This window comes from Mastomys coucha, unplaced genomic scaffold (assembly GCF_008632895.1).
Source record: "Mastomys coucha isolate ucsf_1 unplaced genomic scaffold, UCSF_Mcou_1 pScaffold12, whole genome shotgun sequence".
NCBI lineage: Eukaryota > Metazoa > Chordata > Mammalia > Rodentia > Muridae > Mastomys > Mastomys coucha.
In genome coordinates this window covers 84377846-84389788 of record NW_022196894.1, presented here as the reverse complement: position 1 = coordinate 84389788, position 11943 = coordinate 84377846, and positions in this window count along the sequence as shown.

Sequence of the window (11943 nt, the reverse complement as noted above, 5' to 3'; positions counted from 1 at the left end):
AAGAGAGAGAGAGGTTTTCTTTTTTCTATCATCGACTACTAGCTCAAGGGGGCCTTTAAGAAATCTTTTATTAGTTCTTTCAGTGTTTCATACAAAGTGTTTGGGCCATATCTTCTCATTTTTGCCAATTCTTTCCAGACTCCCCTCCTTCTTTTCCCAGCCAGCGTTGTGTACCCCACACCTTTTCACAGCCTCCAGGACCAATTTATACTGCTCAAATATTCTTGCATGTGTGGTCTTTCACTGGAATGTGGTTGATGTAACTATAGGCTACGCTCTTAGAGAAAACCATCTCTTCCTCTTCCAGACCAAAATTACCAAGAGCTCCATGGCTAGGTGCGGACTGTGTGTCCAGCTTCATTCTCCCTGATTGAATTGATCTGGCTTGGATTTGCACAAGCATGATACATGCTGTCACGATCACTGTAGATTTACAAGTGGATTTTATCCAGAAGATAATATTTCCTTATAGCCATGTATCTGCTCTGGCTCTCTCTCCTTCTGTCTTCTCTCCCACAATGGTCCCTGAACCTTGATGAGGTCGGCTGTTGCTGTAGGAAAATGAAAGTCTGGGCCTATATATAATTGGACAGCATTTTGTCTAGTGTATGGAAACATGTCCAAGCATTACATCACATGCCAAGGAAGTGCTTTGCAAGGCTTTTGGTTAACAAACAGAAATCTTGACTTGCTTTAATAGGTGTACTGAAGGGCTATGAGCAAGCACGGATCAGGGACTGCACAGTAAACTTTTACTGATAAGTGTATGAGTAGGAATGCAGTATTCAAGGACATGGCCTCAGTTCAGTACAGATTAAAGGCAATTATTTCCCCTCAGGCAGTTACACATACAGTCCTGTATAAGAAATGTCAGGCCCAAGGACAGTGCCGAAAGAGCTCTGCATGATTCTGATGCATTGTTGGAGGCTTCACTTCTGACCACTCCATGAATTCCCAAAGCAGCAGGGTGCAAGAAGACATTTTAAGAAGAGCTAAGCCAAGCTGGAAAGAAATTGGCTTCAGCCTGTAAGGAGGGCAAGAGAGTGGAAGGTTGTATGTAGGCTTTGATAAAGAATGAGCTTGTATTTGAACTCTGGACATACCTTTTATTGCTCAGTATTTGGACTGAGTCATTAAAGCTTACCTTTGGTTGAACTTTTTCATCCCACAAATGGGCAGGATAACATATTTCTTAGTGCTTTATTGTGAAATTTATAATAATTCCCAGCAAACAGTAGGTGCTTGTATCAGAATTCTCCAGAGAAATACATCCAACAGCACAAGTGTGTGTATGTATGCATATATATGTGCATGAAAAGAAGTATAAGGAATTTGCCATAAGGTTATGAGGCTAGCAATGTTCAAAACCTACAATCTTCAAGGCTAGAAACAGTTGATATTTTATGTCTAGTTGGAAGGCCAAGAAAACTGATGCCCAGAGTAAGCAGTCAAACGATTCTCTGCTGGAGGAAGGCCAGTCTTCTTATACTCATTCCTTAAGCTTAGGTTTTTTGATTGGAGTAAGAGGAAGCCTCAAAGTAGTACTAACTGATAAATAATGTTTACTCAGTCATGGGGCCAAGGTCAGTGTGCTTTACTCAGTCTTTTTGTATACAAATGTGTGCATGCGTGTGTGTAAGTGTGCATGTGTATGTGTGTGTGCATGTGTTTACATGTGTGCTTGTGCCTGTGTGTGCCTGAGTGTGTATGTGTGTGTGTGTGTGTGTGTGTGTGTGTGTGTGTGCAGGTGGACACATGCCACCTCTACTGTCAGTTTTCACTGCCTATCTTGTTTGAGTCAGAGTCTCTTCTCATGCATGCTAGGCTAGCCCGCCTGCAAACTTTCAGGATCCTTCTGCCTCTATTTCCTAATTCACCATAGAAGGACTTGGAAGATTTCTACTATCTTATTTGTCTTTATGTGGGCTCTGAGAATTTGTCCTGAGGTCTTCACACTTACATGCTAAGTACTTTATCTACTGAGCCATCCCTCCTGCAATTATTCATTCTATTAATTTTAATATTTATCTTAGCAAAAGTAATTTCATGGAAACATTCATTGTAATGTTTGAAACAAACTGATACATAAAATTAAATGTTATAGCCAGGTAGTAATTATGAATGTCTTTAATCCCACCACTTGAGAGGCAGAGGCAGATTTCTGAGTTCAAGGCCAGCCTGGACTACAGAGTGAGTTCCAGGACAGCCAGGGCTATACAGAGAAACTCTGTCTCAAAAAACAAACAAACAAAAATAACAACCACAGCAACAACAAAAAAATTAAACGTTATAGAACTCTACACATATATTCTATTAATAATGACTTATGACTAGGAATATACTCAGTTTTTTTCCTGAACCTGATTATATTAATTAAAATTCAGCTAAAATTCAAGTTTAATACTTTACCTTCTCCCAAATCTACTTAAAGAATAAAATAATCACAATTTATTTTGATTGTTATCATGTGAAATAATGTTGTAACTAGTAAAATGATTGCTCAAAGTCAAGAAAACATCAGACCTTGGAATAATAAAAATATTTAAGTTGGTTAATGTTTTCTAAATTTATTTTTGACATATTAAGTCATAAAGAAAACAATATAATGTTCTTGTTAGTTCAATCACAAAAATTCTGTCGCTCAGGTAACTGCAATGCTATGTAAACAGTTTCCATCTTACAACCTTAGGTAGTTATGCCTTTTAATATCCCATGCTTTGTTAGGTATTTCCATGTTAGGTCATTCACTGGTCAGCATGCTATAAAGTGGACATGTCTAACTTCTACCCCTCTAGGTATTTGCTATGTGAAAAGGCAAACTGTGACTCACCTAGAATGTTCCCACCTCTCTTTCCCATAGAGGGAGTGGTAAAAGTACCAGTGTCACAGGCAGAAACGTGAAGCGCCCCTTTGAATAGAGAGAGTGAAAATCTCATTGGATATTCAGTAAAATTGACGGAGAGTCTGGATACTCTGATGCTAATCTCAGACCTGGCAACGAAACCAGGTGTAACCTTGAGCAGACCCAGAAGGTAGGGATTGGACCAAGGATAGCTTGCATGGTCGGCTAGCCACAACTTCCTTTATGTCTAATGGTTGTCTTCTCTTCTGTGGCAGCTGGCCATAGAGCTTGCTATGTTTCACGTTCAGACAGGCCCCTGAAAAGCTCACCATCATCTTCTGGTAGACATGTATCTTAAAGTGAACGAGGTCAGTACCTGTGAGGACAACACTGTCGTCACCCACCTTTAAGCGAAGAGACAAAGTACATTTTTTTGCAGGTGTTAACCCCAACTGAGCAAACTGTTAGTACAGCATTGGGTTCATTCAGAGAACAAATAGTAAGAAAACAGGGACCTTTTCTGGGCTGTAGTCAGAAAATCATGAGGCAGAGATCTTCTTGAATAAGACAACTAGTGCTCTTGGTTGTCTAAAGTTCTTACCTCATGTTTTTCTTGAAAAATGAAACATACATAATTGTGGGTATGCATTTCCTTAGTAAAACAAACAAAACCTCAACTATGATATTATGGAAGAGTGAAACTGTCTGTAAGTTACATCTTTGAAAACAACTTCGTCTTTTTCTGTGCCATGAAGTCATTATCTATGAATTTTCTGTTTCTATAGGACAAGCAAAGGAACTGCTGTTTTGCAATTTAGTTTGAATGTATCCATCGCTCCTCCACAGATCATGAGTTGGAAGCTGGATCCTCATTGGGGAAGTGGGAGGCACTAGACCTTTAGGAGATAGAGCCTATGGGAGTGATCCTTAGATCACTGAAGAAATGTCATCTGAAGGGATGGTGGGATGCAGCCTCTTGTGATTTTATTCTAGGTGTGATCTCTTCCTCCAACATCTGCTCCAGTCATTGTGGCACCTTTGACCATATGAGTCTGTCTAGAATCTAGTTGATGCTTGCTTGCACTGTTCCTGTGAATCTCCAAAACTCTGAGTATAGTAAGTAGCCTGTTTTAGCTGTTTTATTATAATAACAAAGAAAGGGAGAGATACAGCAGAATGCTTGAAAGTGATAGTAATTAAGATGACCTAGCTAGAGTTTTGTAGAAGCAGATTTTGAGAGAATTTTGATGTTCAGTCATATGTGAGCTATAGCATAGACTTGACTTTGCATAAGAGCTCTGCTGTGGATTCTTACTTTGCCTCCATAAAAACCCAAGGTGCTGAGATTTCCTTACTGGAACAAGAAATCCTTAGCACTTGCTACTCCCATAGAGGCCTGTGGCCAAAAGGGTTTCATGAACTTCAATAATAATTGTTAAAATAAGAGTATCAAGATTTAAGAGAGCTCAGTTATTGCTAAGTTTCACACATGTAACTGAAATAAGAGCATCAGAGGCCAGCCATTGGAAGAAAATGGGCAAGTAAATTAAGGAAAGAGTAAACAGGATCCAAGAAGGTCTATGAGGGAGCTTGTGGGTGTTCTCTACAGCCCACTTCTGTCACTGCTCAGATAGACCGTGTGAGGTTTACTCTGTCCTGCTATGACTTCTTCAACATGCTGATCAAGTGTGGGCTGATGACTGCAGCTGTTCCTTTCTTCATGGTTGGTTCCAAGGCTCTCATTAAAATATGTCAACCCTGCCACCCACCTAGGATTCCTTTTATCCTGTTGGGGTCAGATGGCTTGCTTCTAGATGTGACTCAGATTTTCCTAACACTACCCAGAAGTATTCCTGAAGGTTAATTTAATTCCTGATTCTTATTCTCTCTCCAGGCTGTAATTGTAATCATCCACTCTCAGTAAAATCTGTATAACTGGAACACTCTAGATGGCTGATGTATTCGTGAAGGTATCGTTTTAGAGAAGCAATAGCCATGGCTTGCTTTAGAGATTTATACACATGAGATGTAGATAATAACAAAGGCCACTCTTCTTTAAACAAATTAATATTTCAGAAAAAGAAACCTCTTTTTTTTCTGATTAGTACCCTGACACATGATTGCTATAATTCTTTGTAATTCTGCATCTCAATGTTTTTTCAAGGCAGGACTTTCATCTCTATTTCTCCAGCTCCTCTCCTCTTAGAATTCATCCTATATAGCATTGAAACCAAAGTGGCTTGCTACCCCCAATGTTTAATTGTTCCCCAGCTCTTACATAATACAGAAGTAGAGGCTCACAGCCATCCATTGGACTGGGTACAGGCTCCCCAATGAAGGAGCTAGAGAAAGGACCCAAGGAGCTGAAGGGTTTGCAGCCCCTTAGCATGAACAACAATATGGACTAACTAGTACCCTCAGAGCTCCCAGGGACTAAACCACCAACCAAGGAGTACACATGGGGGGACTCATGGCTCCAGCAGCATGTGTATAGCGAAGGATGGCCAAGTGGTCATCAATAGCAGGAGAGGACCTTGGCCCTGTGAAGGTTCTATGCCCCAGTGTAGGGGAATGCCAGGGCCAGGAAGTGGGAGAGGGTAGGGTGGTGAGTAGGGGGAGGGGGGAGGGAACAGGGGATTGTTTTTGTTTTTGCTTTATTTTTATTTTTATTTTTTCTTATTTTCTTTTCTTTTTTTTTTTTTTTTTTTTCTTTCAGAGGGGAACCTGGGAAAGGAGATATTGTAAATAAAGAAAACATCTAATTAAAAGAAACCAAAAGCCAAAAAACAAAAAACAAAAAAAAACCTAAAATACATAATAGGAAACAACCAGTAGTATCTCTAAATCACTAGGCTACAGGTTGTTGGTTGAATAGAGTAGGAACCATTGAGCATAATTTAGAAACTGTTTTACAGTGTGGAAGTATTACTTATTTTCCTCGTTGCAACCAAATATAAATGTGACAAACCAATAACACCAAAAACAGCCTGTACCCAGTCCAATGGTTGGCTGTGAGCCTCTACTTCTGTATTATGTAAGAGCTGAGGAACAATAAACATTGGGCGTAGCAAGGCACTTTGGTTTCAATGCTATATAGGATGAATTCTAAGATGAGAGGAGCTGGAGAAATCGAGATGAAAGTCCTGCCTTGAAAAAACATTGAGATGCAGAATTACAAAGGATTATAGCAATCATGTGTCAGGGTACTAACCAGAAGGAAGGAAGTGTTGATTTCAGCTCGTGTTTTTGTGGAACTCATCTTCCCAAAGCAGAAAAGAAATGGTAACAGGAATGTGAGGTGGCTGGTCACATTTTATCTTCATTTAAAAATGAGACAGCAATGAATGCTGGTTTTCACTTGTTTTCTTCTTTGTAGCTAGTCTAGAACCTTGTCTTGAATCCTGTTACCAATGTTCAATATAGGTCTCTTTCAGCTCATGTTTTCTGCAAATACCCCTAGACACATGCAGAGATGGGTCAAGATAACAGAGATTATACTCATTTTCTACTGTTATCCCTCCCCTGTTCTCTTCTACTTTTACTATAACAGACGCCTGGCCATTCCAGAAATGCAAGAAGGATTTGTTGTTCAAAACCTTGTTCTTCATTGGTTGATATAATGCATGACTCAGGTTAAGCCTAACTGACACATTGTTGCTCAAGTCTTTGGGAAACCCATGTATGTGCTACTTTATTCTATTTGGCAATCCCAGTTCATCTTGGTGACTGCATACTGATCTATCACAATAAAATGCTTTGAGGGCAATGGTCAATACATTGAGTTTTTCCAAGTTTAGTGACTGACAGAGTAGGAGGGATCCCCAATGGAGGAGTTAGAGAAAGGACTGAAGGAGCTGAAGGGGTTTGCAACTCCATAGGAAGAACAACAATATCAACCAACCTGACTGCCCCCCCCCCCCAGAGCTCCCAGGGACTAAACCACTAACAAAAGAGTACACATGGAGGGACTCATGACTTCAGCTGCATATGTAGCAGAGGATGGCCTTGTTGGGCATCAGTAGTAGGAGAGGCCCTTGGTCCTATGAAGGCTCCATGCCCCAGTGTAGGGGAATGCCAAGGCAGGGAAGTAGGAGTTGGTAAGTGGATGGGGGAATACTCTCACAGAAGCAGGGGAAGGGGGGATGGGATAGGAAGATTCTGGGTAGGGGGACCAAGAAAGGGGATAATGCTTGAAATGTAAATAAAGAAAATGTCTAATAAAAAAAGGAAAAAGAAAGAAAGAAAAAGAGAAGGAACAATAAATAGATGATAACAGAAAAAATATGAAGACTATCTGCTAAGTATTATAGTAATTATCAATATTAATTTATCTGTGGGATGTGGGATTCAATTTTAATTAGATATTATAATTGAAAGCCATTGTACATGAACACACATACACAAACCTATGTGTATATGTTTTTATTTTTTATTAAGAATTATGTACAGTGATTTTTTGACATTTCTTTATTGAAAAGTAAGATCTCCTGGCTACTAAGTCTAAGTCATATTATCTTTCAAGTATGCTGGTTACATTTACTAAAGTAAACAATATATAAAGTGACATGTAATTGCTCTAAGTAAGATAAATGAGATAAACTTCTTACAAGGAATTATAGTACAATGAATATTTTCAATCAGAGCTTCAATAACTTGGCGACTCTTTTAAGGTACTCCTACTTGCATTTATGACCATTGGGTATATAACACCACAAATCACTATGTTGCTCAGGGAATTTAATATAAAATAGAGATTTGGATTTAATATGTTTGATTATCAACTTGATTGGGTTGAGATGACCCTATACTCTCCAGCAGCTGAACACTTGGACACCTGATGTTGATGTTGTTTGGGGAGGATTAGAAGGTGTGGCCTTGGAGGAAGAGTGTTACTGGACAAGGGCTTTGAAGTTTCAAAGCCATTTGCCATTCCCAGTTTGCTCTCTCTCTGCTTTCAGCTTATAGTTCATGCTGTGAATTTTCAGCCGCTATTCCAACTTTTATGTCTTCACTCCACCATTACAGACTCTAGCCTTCTATCTCATTTCTTTTCTAAATTGCTTTGGTCATGTGTTTTATCACAATACAAAAGTAACTAATGCAATGTCTAGGAGATTAGTAAAGCATATCTTTGGCAATGTTTGTACTGTGTTTCTAAAGATCATTAGATCATAGGGACTCTCACCCAGTCAATGGTTCAAACCAATGATGGATTCAAAATTTGAACAGAGTGCACACAGTTGGTGGTGGGACTTTAAAGAGTGCAGGTAGGAATTTCATGAATTCATTGTTTTTAATACCTGAGTAGTACTCCATTGCGTAAATGTACCATATTTTCTGTATCCATTCCTCTGTTGAGGGACATCTGGATTCTTTCCAGCTTCTGGTTATTACAAATAAGGCTGCTATGAACATAGAATTCATGAAATTCTTAAGCAAATGGATGGAATTAGAGTGAGGTAACCCAATCACAAAATAACACACATGGTATGTACTCACTGGTAAGTGGATATTAGCCCAGAAGCTCAGAATACCCAAGATACAATTCACAGACCACATGAAGCTCAAGAAGAAGGAAGACCAAAGTGTTGGTACTTCAGTTGTTCTTAGAAGGGGGAACAAAATACCCATGGAGGAGTTGCAGAGACAAACTATGGAGCAGAGACTGAAGGAAGGATAATCCAGAGACTGCTCCACCTGGGAATCCTTCCCATATTCAATCACCAAACCCAGATACTATTGTGGATGCCAGCAAGTACTGGCTGACAGGAGCCTGATATAGCTGCCTCCTGAGGGACTCTGCCAGTGCCTGGCTAATACCGAAGTAGAGGCTCACAGCCATCCATTGGATTGAGCACAGGGTCCCCATTGGACTGAGCTAGCGAAAGGACCCAAGGAGCTAAAGGGGTTTGCAGCCCCTTAGGAGTAACAACAATATTAACCAACCAGTACCCCCAGAGCTCCCAGGGACTAAACCACCAACTGAAGAGTACACAAGGATGGACTCAAGGCTTCAGCCGCATATGTAGCAGAGGATGGTCTTGTGGGACATCAATGAAAGGAGAAACCCTTGGTCTTGTGAAGGCTCTATGCCCAGTGTAGGGGAATGCCAGGGCTAGGAAGTGGGAGTGGGTGGGTTGGTGAGCAGGAAGGGGGTTAGGGGATTCTTGGAGAGGAAACCAGGAAAAGGGATAACATTTGAAATGTAAATAAAGAAAATATCTAATAAAAAAGAAGAGTGCAACTAGTAGAGAGAATTGTGGTGATAGGGCTGGGGCATGCCTTTGCAGACTATATTTTGGCTCCTGTCTCTTCCTGTTATCCTTCTCTTCTCTTTGGCTGCCATAATGTGATCTCTTTTCCAAGTTCTGTATTCCCTCAAGTCTCTCTAAAATAGATCTAGTTAACTTTAGACTGAAAAGTTGAAACTGAAACCATCTAAATCTTTTTTCTGTTTTCTAAGTTTTTTTGTTTATTGTCTTTGGGTTTTTTATTTCCTGGGACAAATGCCATGACCAAAAGTAACTTGTGGTGGACAGGGATTATTGAATCTTATAGATTCTTATCACAAATGGAAGTTTGAGCAGGAACTCAAAGTAGGAAGCCAGAGAACTTCTATGTCTTTCACTAATCAAGAAAATGTCCAACAAACTTACCAAAAATGCCAGTCTTATGGAAGCATTTTCTCAAGTAAGATTCTTTCTTCTGAGATATGTCTAGGTTTGTGTCAAGTTGACAGAAAAACAACAAGCAAAGTCCTAGCATTGTATCACAGAAATTAAAATCAAACTGGGACAAGTGCCAAGTCACATGTATATCCAAAGCAACCTGATTTAAAAAGATGGCAAATGATTGAAACTGTTGCTTTCCAATAATTTACTAATTTTTGGTGGTGATGAGGATTAAACCCAAGCCTCATATATGCTAAACATGTAGTTTATTACTAATGTATCTCCATGGCTCCATAAATGCTTATAAACAGCACTAGCAAGATATGTACTATGTGAACAACAATGAATGGCTAGGACTGTGAGGGGGAAACATCATTCAGAGAGAAGTCTGGATACTGTAGCTATGGTAGGGCTTTCTGGTATCTGCATTTTAAGAATGGCTATATTGGTCTCTACTTGCTGAAACTGGACTTAGATAGTTATTGTGGTTATGGTTTTCAAAAGATCAGGCACTGGTGGTTTCAGCAAATAATTCTAATTATAGGTACATGAATATGGTGGCTTCTCATGTCTGAGAAATTATAGCCCAATCAAAATAATGTGGTCATTAATTAGGTTGAAATTTTTTTTTTTTTTTTTTAGAAAATTAGGCAAGGTGGTTTACACTATCACTCTTTAAGTCTTCTATTTAATTATGGTCAGAAGTATCAATGATGCAATTCAGATGAGGCATGGTATACTTTTCTTAGTAGTATAGGTTTACTCCAATATAAACAAAACACAGATTAGATCTTGGTGAAAGGGATGTCCTGTATTCATGGTCCATTAATTCTTCTAAGATTTTATTTATTTATTAGCTTATTTGTCCATGTGCATGTGTGAACATGTGTATGTGTGCATATGTGTGCATGAAGTGGCCAGAAGAGGAAATTGACTATCTCTGTGCAGCAGTTGTAGGTGTTTGTAGAGCACTCTGCTTATTAGATGGATATAAGAATCTAAGTTCAGTTCTTTATGCTTGACGAGTCAGTACTAAATTTTCTCCCCATACCAGCAGGGCACATGTCCCTGGACCCCTCAATAGCCAGAGTTGCAGATGCTCAAGGCTGATATAAAATGATATGGTATCAAGCTATGCATGCCCTCCCTTGATTTTAATACTTAATGTAAATTTTATGAAAATGTTTGTTATATTAGATCAGTTCTGTTATGATGGCAAAAAGTCTGTACGAAAGTAAAGTCAGTTCTAACACAGGGTTTCAAATATTCTAAATGTTCAGTTTGTTGAATTTGCAGCTATGAAATCTATAGATATATGAGTCTGATAATGAGTGTGTATATAAATGTGCATTAGACTATAAATGTACAATTCTAATATATATATATTTCTTTGTATATATTGTACATTAATACATATGGATTTTTATTGTGTTATGTTCTTAGGTGAATAATCACATTATAAAGACATTATGATTATATAGAAAGGTGACAGATGTCCTTATCAACACAGAAGCCTTGTAGATGTATTTATTATTATTACTATTATTGTTCTGTTTCATTGAGGGAGAATATCTTTATGTAGCATTGGCTGTCTAGAAACTTGCTATGTGGATTAGACTTGCCTCAATATCAACCACAGACACTAGTTTGTCTCTGTCTCACAACTGTTAAGATTAAAAGCATATACTGTCATGATTTGTGTTGATATATTTTGCATTGACACACCATTGACTTCAACCTAATTTCCAATGTGGCAGAATTTTCACATTTTGTGAGACTAGGTGACCAATGTATAATAAGGTTCATGATACAAGCCTTACATTTCTGTTGAGAACACTTAAATATTTTCAAAGTAAACGTAGAATGAGAAGAAGAAAACATAGAATAATTATTTTGCCTTTTCAAGTACTAAAATTATAATTATAGTAAGAATTTCCTTCTTGAATCAATTAAGGTAAGACTAGATATTTGGTAAGCATTTGTAATTGTAGAAGAAATTATCGTCATATTCAACAAGTGAAAAGTCCTTCTGCTGGTCAGAACAACTATCTTAGATAATCTAAAGTAAGATGAAATAACACTAAAACATAAATTAAAATAGTAGTGCAGAATCAGGAGAAGCCTGGAGATGAAGGAGTCGGGAATCACCTTCTTGCCAGGTTCATGTAAACTAGTATTGGCTGAGAAAATTGCATTCATAGTAACTGTCTGTATTGGTGAAGTGGAGTCACCTTATGCAGCATCTGAAATAGAAGACAGGACACCTCACTCTCTTAGAAGCAAGAACACGATGCTCTTCCAGGACCCTGGAGCTCTGAGCATCCTAACACTTTTTTTAAAAAAAATATTCTTTTTTTATTCTTTTTTATTTATTTATTTTTTATTAGATATTTTCTTTATTTACATGTAAATTTCTCCATTCCTAGTTTC